The 15991-nt window shown below is 47.9% G+C and overlaps 1 long non-coding RNA gene across 2 annotated transcripts; it reads left to right on the forward strand.

Moving 5' to 3' along the window:
- The first annotated feature begins 3717 nt into the window (after positions 1-3717).
- On the forward strand, positions 3718-12901 carry LOC138684992 (uncharacterized). 2 transcript variants are annotated; one of them, XR_011324211.1, is made up of 3 exons: positions 3718-3785; positions 6272-6360; positions 10442-12901. It is a non-coding gene; the product is annotated as an uncharacterized lncRNA (long non-coding RNA). The 2 variants fall into 2 exon arrangements; XR_011324212.1 differs by lacking the exon at positions 10442-12901 and adding an exon at positions 8987-9529.
- The last annotated feature ends 3090 nt before the right edge of the window (positions 12902-15991 follow it).

Below are 15991 nucleotides of genomic sequence, written 5' to 3' on the forward strand. Positions count from 1 at the left end.
CTTCACACTGATGGGGTTTTTCTACATAAAGCTAGGCAACTTAAAAAAAAAAGAAAAAAGGTCAGTGAGTTTCAAAATGTGCTTTATTAAAAAGGATATAAAAGGGAAAGAGCTCGTATCACTTCTCAAATGGTATGTGTTACATTAATAAGCCATTATGTTTTAAGCGCTATTTGTAAGTGTTGTGCACACATAGTTTGGGATGTTGTTATACCGTACACGAGGGTACCAGATGTTCAGCACACAGAATGGACTGGGACAAAAATCAGGGGGAGCCACAGAGACGGTGGCCCCTCTGCTGCCGAGCATGGCCGAGGAGCTTCACCTTGGCCATCTGAGTCAATGGCAGGTCCCAGTATCTCAAGCCCTCCTAAATGTTTGGCTCTGTTTTTAAATAACCGTACCTGAATAACAGAGACCAGGGCACTGTGTTAGTGCAAGCCAAAACCCCCATTGGCATGCTGTGCCTTTAAATAATGCACTGAAACTCCCTTATCTCCCCTCTGCACTTTTGGCCTCCGATAGGCCTGTAATTAGCACAGATTTTTCACATCTGTGAATAGATTGGGAATTTGGAAGCACTTAATGAAAAAGGTCAGTTACCTTGACCAGGCTGAAATTGCAGTTGGCAGACATTTACTTGCTCCCAAGGCTAGCAGCATACAAATACATGAATATGAACATACTGCATGCAAAAATGCAAACACCCTGTGTAATGTTTGCAAGGATAGGACCTTGCATTCAGCATGACTCCAGCTCCGAGGGCTTTCTTGTGTTTTGGAGGCATTTCCTCCTAGACTTAGTAAGGCAGGGCTTGCACACAATCCCCAGCTCTAGAGCTGGATTAGGACATGACTCCATATCCAGATTAACTAGCAATCCAGATTACCACCCTCCCATATGATTTGAGCCAAAGTCTAGGCCCAAGCCATGTGTTTCTTTCATGGTAAATCCAGCACCTCACCCACCTCAGCTATTGCATTTGGTCGTGGTGCCAAAGCCTGTGTTTCCAGTAGGTTTTGTCTTGGGGAACTAGTTTTGATAGGAAACTAGGGCTTGTTTTGGTTTGCGGTCAGGACCAGGGCCTCAAAGGTTGCTGCCTGTTTTGGTTTTATATTCCTGAAACAAGGAAGTGCAGGAAGCACTCCACCTGCAATATTGTGGGCTTTGGGGATAGTTAAAAAAATAACATGAATAAAGTAACACCCTCTGGATACGGGAAGGAAGTGCCCCTGCAGCAAGGGACTGGCTGGTTTTGGTCCCATGCCATCTTCTGTGATGCCTCCTGTCGGATATTTGTGGACTGGAGGATGACAGCAGAGGTCAAGAGGAGGCTGCCTCCAAAACCGTATCTACAGGCTGGGAAGTGATTGAAGGAGTCCTGTGGAAACAGAAAAAGATGTGTGAAGCACAGTATGATTTCCTTGTCTCTCCCTGTAGTTCATGAATTTAATGCAGATTTCTAAGACACTGGGCAATAAGTGCATAATGCATTTTTATTTAGCTGTATCAATCTCTCAGACTATGCTAAATTATGACGAAAGTAAAATAAGAAACTCACACAGCAAATCCTCCAAACGACTGTTAAATTAGGAAAGCTCAGATCCTTTTGTTTCTGGATCTCTTAGGTGCAGGTAATACATAATGGGAGAAGAAGAAGGTCCCAGGTAATAATTACACAGTTTGAACTGAAGCTTATGATTGGCAGCTGCAAGGATTCTTACAACAACATGCAAAGCAACATGTCCTATACTCAAAAAAACCCACATGCCTTTTAAACATTTATTTTTACTGTGTGTGTTTAATACTTATAGCACATTGCCCTTCACCTTAATTGTTTGGCAAATGTCATACTGTAAAAGCAAATCCCTCTCTTGCACTTACAGAGTACCATGACATTCTCATGCTGCCAAGAATCCCCTGCAAGATACTTACGGGAGCCCCCTCCCTGTAGCACAGTTTGTGAGCATTTCATAAACCTTTCCATGCAGAGCATCCCTCGGAGATGAGGAAATTACTTTATTCCAACTTCTTTAAACCTGGAAAACTGAAGTACAGTAAAAGCCCCACATCCCCTGTGGTGCTCAGATGCATAAATACCCCTGTGACCAAGTTCATCCCACCTGACTTTCAGGGTGTGGCTGACAGGAGAGTTGTGCTGGAAGTTTAGTTACCCTTAAAAATCAGTTATCAACCACCAGACCACTTTGTTGCTTCCCCTTCCATCTCTCTGCAACGCTAAAGCTGGCTTGCTCACCAAGTGCAGAGCTGGTTCTCCAGCAATGCATGGACAGATTTCCAAAGGATGTCAGCACCAATTATTTGAACACCTGGCACCATTTGGATCTAGTGTTTGTTTGGTTTTGTTTTTAAAAGAAACTGGGCCCTAGCATGTGCACCATGTGTTCATTAGCATGGAAGAAAGACAAGTGTGATGAACTACTCTTACCTAGGAGTAAAGCAGAGCAGAATAAGACTTGCAGCTCAGCACAGCCAGAGCTGTCAGGGCAGAACTGGTGCCTCTGTGATAAGCTGGACAGACCAGGCAGGGACAGTTGGGTCTTCTCCAGGACCAGCTTCTCCTCTGACTGCCCATGAGGGTGCCAGTGGTGAGACTGCAGTGGTACAGCTAGATCACCACTAGGAAAGGAAATTCAGGACCTTCAAGCTTGTTGCATGTGTGGAAGTTAGTGCCTGGCTGCTGGTGCTCCTTGCTGTTGTTGCTGGTTGTCATTTATAGAATAGAGCAAGTAGAGCTATCAGCATCTCAGGAGATGCCTGATGCCTTGCAAGATCAGGTTCTGGAAATAAGGAATCCACTTTATATCACAATGACTGTCACCTGCACTTTCCGCTCCACTAACTGGATTTATTGTAAGGCTGCATCAAACAAATAGAGTCATAAGCTGCACTATCCCCAGGGTGACTGGATGAATTAAAATATCCAAGACTATGATGAATGCTGCCAAAGGTGTTGATATTGGGTTGCTAGACCTGTGGTCTCTGGCAAAACGCAAGAAACGGTCTTGTTGCAGGGAGACTCCAGAGTTACCGTTCTCAGCAAGAGGGGAATTGGGTTCCTGTTTCCTCTGCCTTTGCTATCAAAGGGGCAGCCAGGCTCTGTGATAAAGCATGCTGACTCTCCACACTTTTGAGAATGAAAAGCTTCATATCTTCAAGTTTAGTTTTCACAGGTCTCATCACCTCCTTCCCTCCACTGCTCCAAAATTCAGCCAAATAAAACATAGATCAAAACATGCAGCAATATATTGTGGGCCCTATGCCACTGCTGCTGAAATCAGCAGTGACAAAACTCCTTGTCATTTAAATGACATGAGATCAGGCATATGGTTATACATTTTGGCTGTGCATTGTTACAATATTCTTTGTGTGCGTCCATGCACATGTATTTTATGTTACATATGCTTATACAAGTATGTACACTTAGGAGAGATGAGTGCCTTTTATCTACAGGCAGCAAATATGTGTCTGTGTAAATGTAGATTTCTCTGTCTGTGCTGCTAACATATGTTTAAACTGGCATGAGGCCTGGACTGTGAGTCTATGTAGCGTGTGTATCCCAGTATGTGTACGTAAAAAGCTAGTCTGCTTTTCAAATTGTAGAAGCCAGTTCTGGATGTAGGCAGTAATGGAGACCTTTGATTTATAAGGACTTCTTTCTTTGTGGCTCTTTGTGTAGGATATCCATGTGATGCAAAAATCTGAAATTGGTGATGGATCGTTACTGGGCTGCAAGGAGAAAGCTCCGTGTGTAACCCTATCAGGTACAAGCTCCTTGTACGATGCCATTTTATTTTACAGGTGGTCAGCCATCCGAGGGGAAACATTAATTTGAGAGAGTCTGTACTTAACAGCAGCAGTCCAGAGCCCTGCCATGTCCTTTCCATCAACCCCTTTTGTTCCTTTCTATTAAAAAAAATATTATCGGGAGGCCCTTCACAGGGGAGGAGAAGTCAAGGAGGGTAGCGGTATATCTGCTCATGGTAGCAATAGCAGCAATGGCCAGCCCAGCTCTTGGCTGACTGCAGCCTTGTGCTGATGGGCTACCAAATGATCCCCTGCCAGGAAACATGACAAAAAGGAGAGCGTTTTTTGGCAACTCTGCCCTCGGGTCCTCAGCTCCCATGGAGGAACTGTGACCCTGGGGAAGACCAGGAGCAAGCTGTCTGCTTGGGGGAGGAGCAGGGGTTATGCATGGGCCCAGGTGCTCAGAGAATGACTCAAAATCAGAGCAAGGTAAGCAGTGCATCTGTTCATACCTGGAAGAAATCCATCCATTGCATCTACATCAGCTGTACCGAATCGGTCACGCAGCTGCAGCTACCCGGGGCTGCATGCTCATCCACAGAAATTATACAGCCTCATCTCCAGTAACCCCCTTCTCACCTGGTGCACATTTTCCCCTTCCCCATCCCCGTCCTCCCCTGCTTGCATGTTTCTGTCTCCAAAGAAATCACTGAGGGAGAGATACATTTCTTTTCAGCATCTTGCTGACCCCCTTTCTCCTCCCCCCAAGCCCTGAAATTAATTAAATGATGTCACGCTTGATTTTATCTGATTTGGAAGCAATTCATCACCCTTTTGCTGGTTCTATTAGTCCAAGCGATCAGCACATTAATTCATTTGTGAGACTAAGCTCAAGGGTAATTACAGTGAGGAAGAACCTTAATGCCTAAACGTGTTAATGTCTGTAATCAGAACTATTTTCTCAGTGCAGAACAATTGTTAGACAATTACACTTGGATATGATTGCCCTGGTAGGCAACAGACGCTGTGTCAAGAGGGGAATAGCAGAAGCTTGTTTTGCAAGTAGTGTATTATCAGCAAATTCGACTCTTTGCAATCGCTCTTTTTCTGGATTCTGCACAACTCACCCCTACCTCAGTTTTTTGCATTATTAAATAAGTTGAAAAGTCATCTCTCTTCTTCAGGCTGGGTAGTGAGGGGCACAGAGGAAAATAGACTCCTCTGCTTTTTTTTCTGGCATAAATGTCATGGGCTTTTGCTTCTGGTGACCTGGTTTATGTCCATGGAGAGAAATAATGAATTTAATAGGAAGCCTTTTGTTTCTCAGTAGACCCATTTTTTTTTTCTGTTCTACAATCAGTGCTTTCCAGTCAAAAGACATCTAGGACCATGTGAACTTTAGGACTGAGATTCTCCCTCTTTTGCCTATCTGGGGGACTCTTTGTTGACCTCATGGTGGGGAAGTGTCTTGTCAGGGTAATTCTGGACTTAATTTAAAGGAAAAGTAGCTGTTGATGGAGGGGCCTATATGGGCACAGTGGGACCACACAAGTGTAGCAAGGAGGCACAAAATCTTTCTGGGCAAGGTCATTTCCTCTTGTTCTCTCCTCTTCTGACTGAGCTGTCAGTGCCCTTGTCAGACCAGAAAGCTTCTAGTTTTATCTCAAGTATCCTAAATGTGTCATTTCCTTCATGCCTAGCTCCAGAAGGAAGTGAGGAAAATTACAGCTAAATGTACAAAGATCAGCTTTTATTAAAAAGGCACCCGCCCACAGAGTGTCAGGAAACATCCCATCTGTGTGATCACTCAGCTTAACGCTCAGCAATAACCCCACATACGCTGCACAGCATGTATAGTATACAGCAGCGATGTCTGCTGATACACAGTCATGTGGGATGCGCAGGCACGCCGCAAACTGCCTAGATGCCATGTTGCAAGGGGGTGTCAGGGAAAGATACAGCTCTGACTCCTGCCTGCAGAGGGTGGGCTGTGGCAGAAACCAGTGTTGCTTGGCCATAGAGAGGCATGTGGCAGTTGCAGGCAGGTTTTGTTCAGCCTCTTCCCTCCAGATATAGAAGCCCTCTAAAAGTGGGAATCAATTTGCTGCAGTGTCTGTGAGCAGGATGGGGTGTCTGGGCAGAGGGACAGCCGGGAACACCACAAAGTCATTCCTCTTCCTCCCTGGGCAGCCACAGTGACTTCCACTGTCGCTGAGCGAGTCCAAGCACTTGTGCTTTTCAGCTGGGGAGACATTTTATTCCAGCTCAACCTGGAGGCCCTCCAATGCACAAGGCACTGTACCTTGCAGAAATTCTCATTTGGGGTAATGTCCCATACACCGCTGGTCTTGAAAAAATGCATTTCTTGGTATTTGAAGAAAAGCCTCTAGCTGTGCTGGATTGGCAGCATCCTCAGAGGCCCCTGCCTCCTTATCAGCAATCCCAGCCTCCTGCCACAAATGAGGCAGGGGAGGAAATGAGTTTACAATGATGTGTTTTGCAGACACGGTGAAGCTTGTGCCAGTGACAACCACAAGAAGTGTTGTCTGCTTGGATGGTTTCAGAAGGCTGTCTGTCTACACTGAGAAGAAGGTAAGAATAAATCTAAAGTTTCTGTTGTCATTAGTGGTATAGATGAAGAACAAATGATTTCTTTTCCTCGGGAAAGCAATCCTCTCTGGTCTCCAGCAGGACTTGCAAAGGGGCTGTGGCAGTGACCTCCTCCTGTCTCCACATCTGATTTAGCAGGACTGGTATTAGCACCTCCCTACTTTCTCCAAAACCTAGGACACAACAAAGCCCTGCTGGGGTGCCCCAATGAGGTCTATGCCCTCTCTTAACAGCACAAGAGCAGGGAGACTCTGCGGGTGGGAAAGACAACATGGCCTGGGCAATTGCGAACCAAGTGCTGTCCCGGCCACTGACTTGCTTCAGTGCGACCCTTCGCCTGTTCAGGCTTGTTCCTACTCCAGTCTTTAGGCTGGTTCACTTGGGAGCTTCCCGGGAAAGAAAACCAGCATGTGCCAAGGGTTCATACAGTGCCCAGCACGCCAGCGAGAGCAGCTTCACGAGGGCAGTGCGGGAAACCTGCCCAAAGGACTATGAGGGCTGCTCCTGCCAAGGGGAGCGGTTAGGGCTGGGGCAGGCTGCATGGGGACAAGATGGGCAAATTTCTCCTGCTGAGGCAGCCTGGGACAAAATGATGGCTGATTTTGCTGTCTGTCGTCCCAATGCAGTCTTCTGGGGTCTCTCTGCAGGTGTGCCAAGGAGCGTGGCACAGCAGGCAGATTTTGACAGAATGGTGTGAAAACTTAACAGGATAACAACTTCACTGTTGAATGAGTTAAAAAATAATGAAATTCAGGGCAATCTCACATCTGTTCTCACCCAGCTATCGGGTCTGACAACAGGGAATGTAAGCGCAATAGGATGTTATGTGAAGAGGTCTGAATTTTGCTTTGTTTCTTCTCCTTTATGCTGGAATACCTTCTTAGCAGTGTAGAAAACCCATTCCTCACCCTTTCACATTTTCCTGGCAGATCTTTGAATATTAATGCTTTCACCAGCTTCCATGAGTTGAAGCGATCGGTGCTGGGTTGATGAGGGTTGTAGGACACGAGTGACGTTCCTCTGCCTCCCCCTCTCCTGTGCAGGCAGCAAGCAAAGCCCTGGGGCTGCAGTGGCACGTTGTGCTGCAATACGGGGCGCTTACCTGCTCGGCAGGGACCCTGGCCTGGGAATCAGAAGGTTGGGGTTTATTTGTTGGCTCTGGCACCAGCTTGCCAGGGAAGCTTAGGCAAGGTATCTCCTCCCATCTTTTGCCTGCCTCACAATTTTAATCCAGTCTCTCTGGTCCTTGCTTTGCTGATGAGGTTGAAAGCATGTTAACTCTGTTATTCAGAAAGGCACTGATGCCTGGGATGGCTGAGTCCAAGGCCTCCAAATTTTCCTTCTGCTGTCCAAGTTGCAAGGAACAGCAGGAGCCATAGCCCATCCATTGTGTTATGGATGTTACTCCTCAAGATTAGTCCCAAGTTACTGTAGATACCATTTGAAACTATGATATTCGAACAATAGCTTCTAAAATACTCACCTACTCCTCCTCTTTTTGTCTTTCTTAAAAGCTATAGAATATTTCTAATGTGACAGGAAATATGCTCCATTGTTTCTCCACTATAATTGACTGAAACGAAGCTGCACAAAGCTACCCTCCTCTGAATAGTTCACTATTCTGAGCCCTGTTAAATTTGGAGTCTAACTTATTTTAACTATTGCAGTCTCAGAGAGCCATCTTCTTCCACGCCATTAAAGCTCAGTGGGGTTTTACCCCATTTGCCAACAGAGATACAGAACAGTACGTGGGTTCCAATGAAATACAAAATACAATCAGTTGAATTAATTAGGAGATCAGTATCTCCATCCTCTCTCCTGCGTTTGGTGGTTGGATGCTTTGAGATCCTTTCTGCCCATCAGAATGCAGTCTCCTTCTCCATCACGCATTTAGCCAGGGGTGATGGGATAACAGATGTAGTAAGAAGTAAAAATTTAATTGCCTAGGAGATCCCAGACCCAGAGATTCCAGGGAGACTGGCTACAGTGCTGGGGTATGAGGCTCATTCCACAGCCCCATCCCCAGACACAGCTCATGCAACAGCATCCTCCCGTTTCCCCGTGCAGCGCTGTGTAAATGCTCTTGGACGTCTCCATCCCATCTGCAGTGTTAAGGGATGGCTGCTGAATGCTCTTCCCACAGACGTGCTGGTGAGGGAGGTAATGGACAGGTAAAAGCCAAGCTGCTGTGTGGGTACGTGTGACTTGGAGCAATGAGTTTTTGCTGAGAACAAACTGGTGCATATCACCAAGAGGTGAAAACTTGCTGTTAGCGTTACCAGCCTGGTTGAGAAGAAGGAGGTAGAGGCAGACCTCTACAGCGCCTGGGGTATTGCAGCTTCACAGCCTCAAAGTGTTTCAGCTTCTGCGCTGCAAAGCAAATAGCTGCCTGTATCGATTTACATTGCAAATGCACAACTATAAGCCACCTGCAAACTTCTTTGTGAATTTGTCTGACTGTAAAACCCATCAGAAGAAAGAAACTCCTTGCTCACAGATTTCAGTTCCTTTGCCCCTGGTTATGGCTTACAGAACCAAAGAAAACAGCCTTTTATGGTGCAGGAACAGTAAAGTTACTGAGACTGAATTCTTTTTCCTTGTCACACAGCCGTGAGTGCTGGAGCACCCCACCGGCATCGGTACAGAAACACCACTGGGCTAAAATTCACTGGAGACCACAGGGCTGTGGGGAGAGGGGCAGCAGTGCTCGGCAGGATGCCTGAGGTCCCCTCCAGCCAAAATGATCCATCACTCCCAGCCTCACTGGTATGCACAGCTTTGCACTCACCAAAGCTGCCTTAATGAATCTGTCCATGTCTAGTTTGGTGTGTCATATTGACATGTCTGCTGGGTGTGCGCCCTATTCCCTGAAGTCAGTGAGCAAATATGGGTGTGTTGGTGTGGGCAAGCCAAGGCTAGCTCATAGTTCTGCTGCCCTTAAGGACTTGGGACACAGCTCAGGCCATGGTAACTGTGCTGGGGACCAGCACTGGAAAATTACTTAGTTGTTACTCCTACCTTCCATGCATGATCATTTTCTTCCTTGTGGTTATAAATACATTCAATCAAAATAATGTTTTACTCTTCTCTGTAAACAATACAAATGCAATGCAAACATTTCACTGTCTGCTGCTTGGTGTTTCTGCATAATCTGGCAATCCTGCACAGAGCAGATAAAAAGGTAGAGAAGGAAAGTTCTTGCCTCATTTCTCTCTTTTGGCCAAGACAATACATCTTCTTTGGCTTCTACAGCCAAAGCAAAAGAACCTCTCTCCCCCCTCCAAACCGGAGTCCAATAATTATATGTTTGTTCCTAGTCACCTGTTTTCTTCAAGAGGAGGAGGGGAACATGGGCTGGCTGGGAAGAAATCCTGCGAATTAGTTAGTCATAGGGATGGAGATGAGTGAAATTTAAATAAGAAAGAGGTTTGCTTAGCAGCTAGTGAGGACACTCAATCTGTCTGTCTCAGATACACAAAGCTTTCATGGCTAATATCACCTCTGCTGGGGTCCTGGGAAGCTTTGTGGTCCCCAATTCCTGCCACAACTCCTGGTTCCCGGTTGGAAGCCGTCACAGTCCCATCAAACACTCTGCTTTTAGCAAATCAGCAAATTCAGACAAGAAAATATTTATTGAACAATTTTTCCTTTCCTGCTGCCCTGCTCTCTCCTCAGGTTGTATGGGCCACATTACATAGCATGACAGTGTTTCAGCAGATAGCTTTGCTCGTGGGCTAGTGCCCATGTGTGTACATGTGCGCATGCGTCCGTTTGCTCAGGCCCTCCTGAAATGCCTCGTTCAACTAGGTGAATCACCCTGCTGCTGGGTGGCTGTAGCATGCTCAGCACATCTTAAAAAGTGCAAACTTGCAGCAGAGAGGAAGCACCCTGACAGAGACAGGCTGGGGGTTTCTCTGGGCTGTTGGGGCAGCACACTTGTAAATGATGTTTTACAGACAACAGCACAGGTGGGGCGGCCTTTGGGTAAAAGACTGGCGTTGCTATTCAGTGGTAAGTCACGTTAAGTATGTATTAACTTAGTTTATTTTCCTTGGTTTGGCAGGATTCAGGGGTACCATAACTCCTTTGAAACATAAAGCAATGATGTGGCATTCAGCGCAGCTATCAACTGGGGAGCCCAAAAGTGCCATCTGCTATGTTAGAAGGCAACAGAAGAAGGAAACAACAAGTCATCTGTGGAAAGCTGCTCCCATACGGAGCAAAGGAGGAGTGGAGGGCAGGTTGTTTCCATCCCCAGGTGCTGTTTTGTGCTCCTCAGAGCCAATGGAGTACAGGACCAGTCGCTGCTGACTGATGGGGTTTTTGACCAGTTGGGGCCCATTGCCAGCGAGCAGGGTTCGCTGGAGCTGTGTCCACGTTTGCTTTCCTGGTTGCCTTCCCTGTGCTGTGCTGCAGCATGCGATGCCTTCAGCCGTGGTTCAGCTGCTGAGGAAAGCTGGAGGCGTACTGCAGTCCACAGCCCCAACTGAACCAGCAAGGTCAGAAGGAGAGAGGCAGAGAAACAGACACAGGTGCCAAAGCAGCAGGTCATGAAACAGATCAGTTTGCTTTTCATGCAGTATGGCTGTTTCTTCATCCCTCCTGCCCTCCCGTGTTCCCATCCCCTTCCCAGCCCTGGCCCCTGCCTTGCCAGGAGCACACTTGTACAAAGGTCTGAAAAATCAGGACCACTTCTAGTCTGTGGGAACAAAAGGTTTCCTTTGTTGTAATTCCTCTGTTCAGCTCTATGCAAGGCCCTTGCATGGGGGACAGCAACACGTGCCCTGTATGACAGGGACAAAAGCAGATTACTGTGGGGATGGCTGAAAGGAAACCATGACTCATTCCCTTGTTGCTACAATCTTGTTGACTTGCTGGTGCTTTGCAGGAAGAAATTCATATGGGTTTTCTCTGTATAATAGTAGTAAAGGCATTTCTTGGTGGGAAAACGCAGGGGGGGAGGAGGATTTATCACAGGGACAAACACAGCCTTGCCAGAAGCAGTTTATACCATTTATGAAAAAAATGAAATAATTACTTTCTGCTTCCCAAATGTTGCCTCTCAGTGTCACGGCCCTGATTCAGCACGGTGGAGAGGGTGATGTGAAGGGCTGGGGGCTCAAAGGCTGTGTTAAACACTCATTTCACTGCTGGCCCGTGACAGAAGAGTGGAGTGCGACACAGAGGGAGGACGTCAGCTGGGCTTTGCTAAGACCAGCCTGCTACGTGTCTTGACTTAGTGTTTGTTGGTTTTTGGTTCTGGTTTTTTGTTTTTTTTTGGCATATATTTGGAAAAAAGTAGGCCTGTGTTAAAGGTCATGATTAACATGCACTTGACACCTCTTGGACTTCTGCAGACCCCTCCTGCTATCTGCATCTTAGACTGCTCTCCTGGTGCCTCTGTGGCCAGTCTGGTGGCCTCCAGCATTAGCTACTGTGGGGGGTGTAGCAATAGAAACACCCACTTTTACAGGTGGTAAGGAAAAAAGGCTTTTGCAGCTGTGCTGGCTGTTTGCCAGACCTTCCTTCTGGAGAGGTAAGCAGCAACAACAGGTTGCGGCCATGGAGCAGGTGTCCTTTTTGAGGGTGCTGGCTGTCCCCTTGAACAAGGTCTTCAGAAGGGCTTTAACGGTCAGAGTTAAACCCAGCAATGCCCTGCTCTGGTGTATGCTACTGCCTTCCGAAAGAAAGGGGGAAGATGGGTTTGAATGGAGGGTTGCAAAGTTTTTTAAGTATAATCATTTAATCTGGGTTGGTTTTGTTTTTGGTTTTTTTTTTAATACTGACATGTAAAGACTCATGCCAGCCTTCTGAGTTGTGCTACAGGCATGCCAGAGGACTTCACCCAGCTGCCTGTTTCCAGCAGTTGCTTCTCTTGGAGGATGTGGAGGCTCCCTGCCGTCTCAGGGGCTCTTCCAGGGGCAAACTACTCTCACAGGCATTCATGACTCTGCCCACACAATTCACCTTTAATCTTCACTGTCCCCCATCACATCATAACCCACACCTCCCATGTCATTTTTCTGTGTGGCTGCTGAGACAGTCTGGGTGTTAGGTGGTGGCCCACAGACTGGGACATCCCCTTGGTGGCTGTACTGGAGGCTGGAGAGGGCTCAGGCTCAGAAACGGCAGTCCCCATGTGAGTGAGTAGTGGAGGCCTGAGCCGTTTGATGGTTTTGCCTCCTTTCTGGCCAACCTTCAAAATCAGTTCTGTCCTGGGAAGGAACAAGCCATGACTGCAGGATAACAACAGATGAACCCCTCGGGGCAGGAGGGAGGGAGCAGGGAATGCACTAAGGCTGCACCAGCACTCCGGTGTGTCCCCAGGAACCTGCCTGGAGGAGCTGTGTAGGGAGCTTAAAAAAAAAAAAGGCAACACCACCCCTGCCAAACACAAACCAACCCCCCCCCCCCCCAAACCTTATAGGACATATCTCAGGGTCAGCCTTCCTGTACAGTGAGAGGACTTGCCAATATGAAGGGCTCAGGCAACAAATCCACCTTTTCAGGTAAGATCCCCACCAACAGCGCAGTTCCCAGCTCTCTCTTACATGTGCATGTGTCCAGGCCTTTTTCTTCACCCACCCCCACACAAGCTGGTCTGAGGATGGGCAAAAGCTTGAGAGCCACGCTGTTTCTGGGCTGAGCTCCTCATGCAGTTGGCTGTGAATGCCTTGCACAGCCTTTAACTGCCAGTGTGATGGGTGCTTTGAGCAAAGTATTGTAGGCAGATTAAAGGAGCCAAAGGGAAGCTCATTTGCTGAGCTTTGCTTTTCTGTTTTGACTTTTTCTAGCTTCTGGCAACAATTGCCAAAATATTTGCAGGGCCAGTTTGAGAGCTGATACAGGCAACATGTTCAGCTGCTGTGCCTTAGCAGTAGCCACAGCCACGTTGGTGGAGCTGAGCTGATTTTTATCCGCTGATAGTTTTCATTTGATACATACTTTAATGCATGAGAGGGGTTTGTTTTAAATGGGATGGTCACTGGACCTCTTCTTCAGTAGCTTTACAATCATAGTATGGTTCGCAAACTGAGGACGAGCTTTAAAGTGATTTAGCTGAATTCTGGGGCTGATCCACCATTACGGAAACTGGTAAAACAGCCTCTTCTGCCTGGAAGCTCCCTAGGGCTTAACAGAGGCATTAACAGTGCCAGCAGTGGTGGCATATTTTGCTTTTGGAGAGCAAAAACCAAAACAAAAAAAAAAAAACCCCAAACCATTCCCCATGCACTCAGTGCACAGGGTTGTAGTGGTGGACAAAACCTGCATCTGGCAGTGCAGGCTGGCCAGTTTCACTGCTGCAAAACTGAGCTGAATCCTGGGCCAGTTGTTTGTAAAGCCTGGTGTTGGTGTGTTAGGTCTTACCATCCCTGTAGGGTTTTTTTTGTATTTTGTTTTTTAAGCCGCAGGATCAACTTTCTTCAGAAATGAGTCCTTGGGTTTGAACAATGATGCCATATGCGCATGCCTATCTGGTTCATGAGTGACACAGAGCCGCAGCGACCTTCATTGCCATTAGTGCAGCATGAAACTGCTCACAAAGGCTAAACTGTGCTTTTCAGTAGCAGCTTAAACACCTGAACTCAATGGCCTTTGTCGAGCTTTTCTGACTGAGTGGCAGAGGGCTTTAAATTAATATTGTTTCACTGGAAAATAGTTGGTTGAGTAATCTTTTCTTTCTTTTTGGCCAGGTAAGTAAAACCCACTTGGGGAAGGCATGAAGGGAGAGAGGGGTATGTAGCAACTGTCTCTCATATTGCTTATGTCTCTGGCTTGTATTTATTCTGAAACATTGCTGAAGTTCTACTGTGATCATGTCACTAGTTTCTTCTGTCACATTTCTTGCCTTTGCATCAGACACCATTTCCTCTGCACTGTATTTATTAAATTAGCTGCAGCCTCTCATGGTGTGCTTGTCAGGGCAGAGTGCGGGCCAGCCACGGAAAGGGCCTCGTGGTGCTGAGGTGGACGGGCCTTCACTGCTGTGGCCCCGATAGATGCCAGCCACCTGCTGCAAATGGCATCCCACACCTCCCCGCACCCTCCCGGGAAAGGGTCGGCATGCAGCAGCACTCCAATTTGCTAACAACCAGTGCTTCATCTTACCCTCACCCCCCCGGAAAATATAGTTTATAATACCTACAGTCGTAAAGCATGCATGCTTAATAATGTAAAACTAACTGCTTTTCGGCAAGCAGTGCTTTTACAAATGGCTTGTGTTCTTGGTGCGCGCTGGCAGAAGGCCAGCTGCCTTCATAGCGCTATCCAAAAGTAGGAGGGGAACATTAACAGGGAAGATCCACAGGGCTGTTAGGAGAATTGTATGTATCTGTGCAATGACCTTTCCAGACTACTGGGTATAAAATGTTGAGGTCATTCGTGAAACAAATCGCTGCAATCCAGGGAGACTGGAGTGTTTTCAAGTGCGCCGCAAAAAAGGCAAATGACCTTTCCCGTTTCTTGCTAAATTTAAAATGCTCTCCGGAGTCCTGGTAATGTGGGTAGCCGGAGAGGCAGATTGGGGGGCAGTGAGAGCATTTTGATTTAGGGTGATTAACTGCGGCTTTTGAAGTGAAAGCCGCCCTGGGAATGCCACATGTGTTCAGGCAGGAGCTGGTCACTCCCGAGGGTGCAAGACTGTGTGCGACTCATGCGCTTCAAGCCACCTGTGGGGCAACAGTGGGCATTTGGCTGAGAGCACGTGGTAGCACCTATGGGCTTATTCAGCCCTTTGATTGGGGGAAGGGTGGGGCAGCAGCTACACGTTTCCTAACTGGACGTAGATGTGCCTCTGCCAAAGCCAGAGTCGCAACTGGCCAGGCTATGCGGGGAGGCATCAGGGGGAGGGATCAGTGTGAAAGCAGGCATGGGTGACAGACACGCAGGCATGGGTGACAGACACACACACACACATACACACACCCCCCACCCCACCCCACCCCACGTTAGCTGCAGCCGATCTCGAGGTGAGTGAGTCAGGGCACAGGGCTGTGGGACTGAAACCCTACACGGGCCTTTTTTTAAAAAGCATAAAAGCTCAGAATTGCACAACCCTGTGACATAACAAGTTTGGGGGGGGATACCACACACACAGAGAGGTGTGTGGGGGTGTCAGTGGTTAGAAGAGAAGGGTGTTGCTGGAGGAGCTAACTTCAGTGCGCTGTAGTGTGGCAGCATCGCCGTCCCACAGAAGCTGGGCAGTCCTGGGGTGCCAGAATTGGGGGTTCAGGCAGGCTGTGCGCCCAGGCTGCCATGGCTTTGGGGTCTGCTCAGCCTTTACTGGAGCAAACCTCCATGGGGTGTTGCTCCCTGCCCCAAGAGCTGACCAGTGACACCCGTGTGCCAGCAGGACACCCCAATGGGGGCTGTCCCCCAAAGGCAGTCCCTGCCTGCAGTCACGGGGCTGCCCCACAGCCTGCTGGGCTGTCCCCATCTCAGGGCCACCCCAGCGGTGTGGGGCATTGTGGTGGTAGGGGTGGGGAGAAAGGGAGGGACTTTGGGTTTTGGCAGGGGCACTGCGGGGCTGGGGAGTGGGTAGATTCGGGTCAGGATGGGGCCGCCCTCCCAGCCAAGGTGCCCAGCATGAGGGTCTCCCCGAGCAGGGTCCAAG

This window comes from Haliaeetus albicilla, chromosome 4, assembly GCF_947461875.1.
Source record: "Haliaeetus albicilla chromosome 4, bHalAlb1.1, whole genome shotgun sequence".
NCBI classification, from domain to species: Eukaryota; Metazoa; Chordata; class Aves; order Accipitriformes; family Accipitridae; genus Haliaeetus; species Haliaeetus albicilla.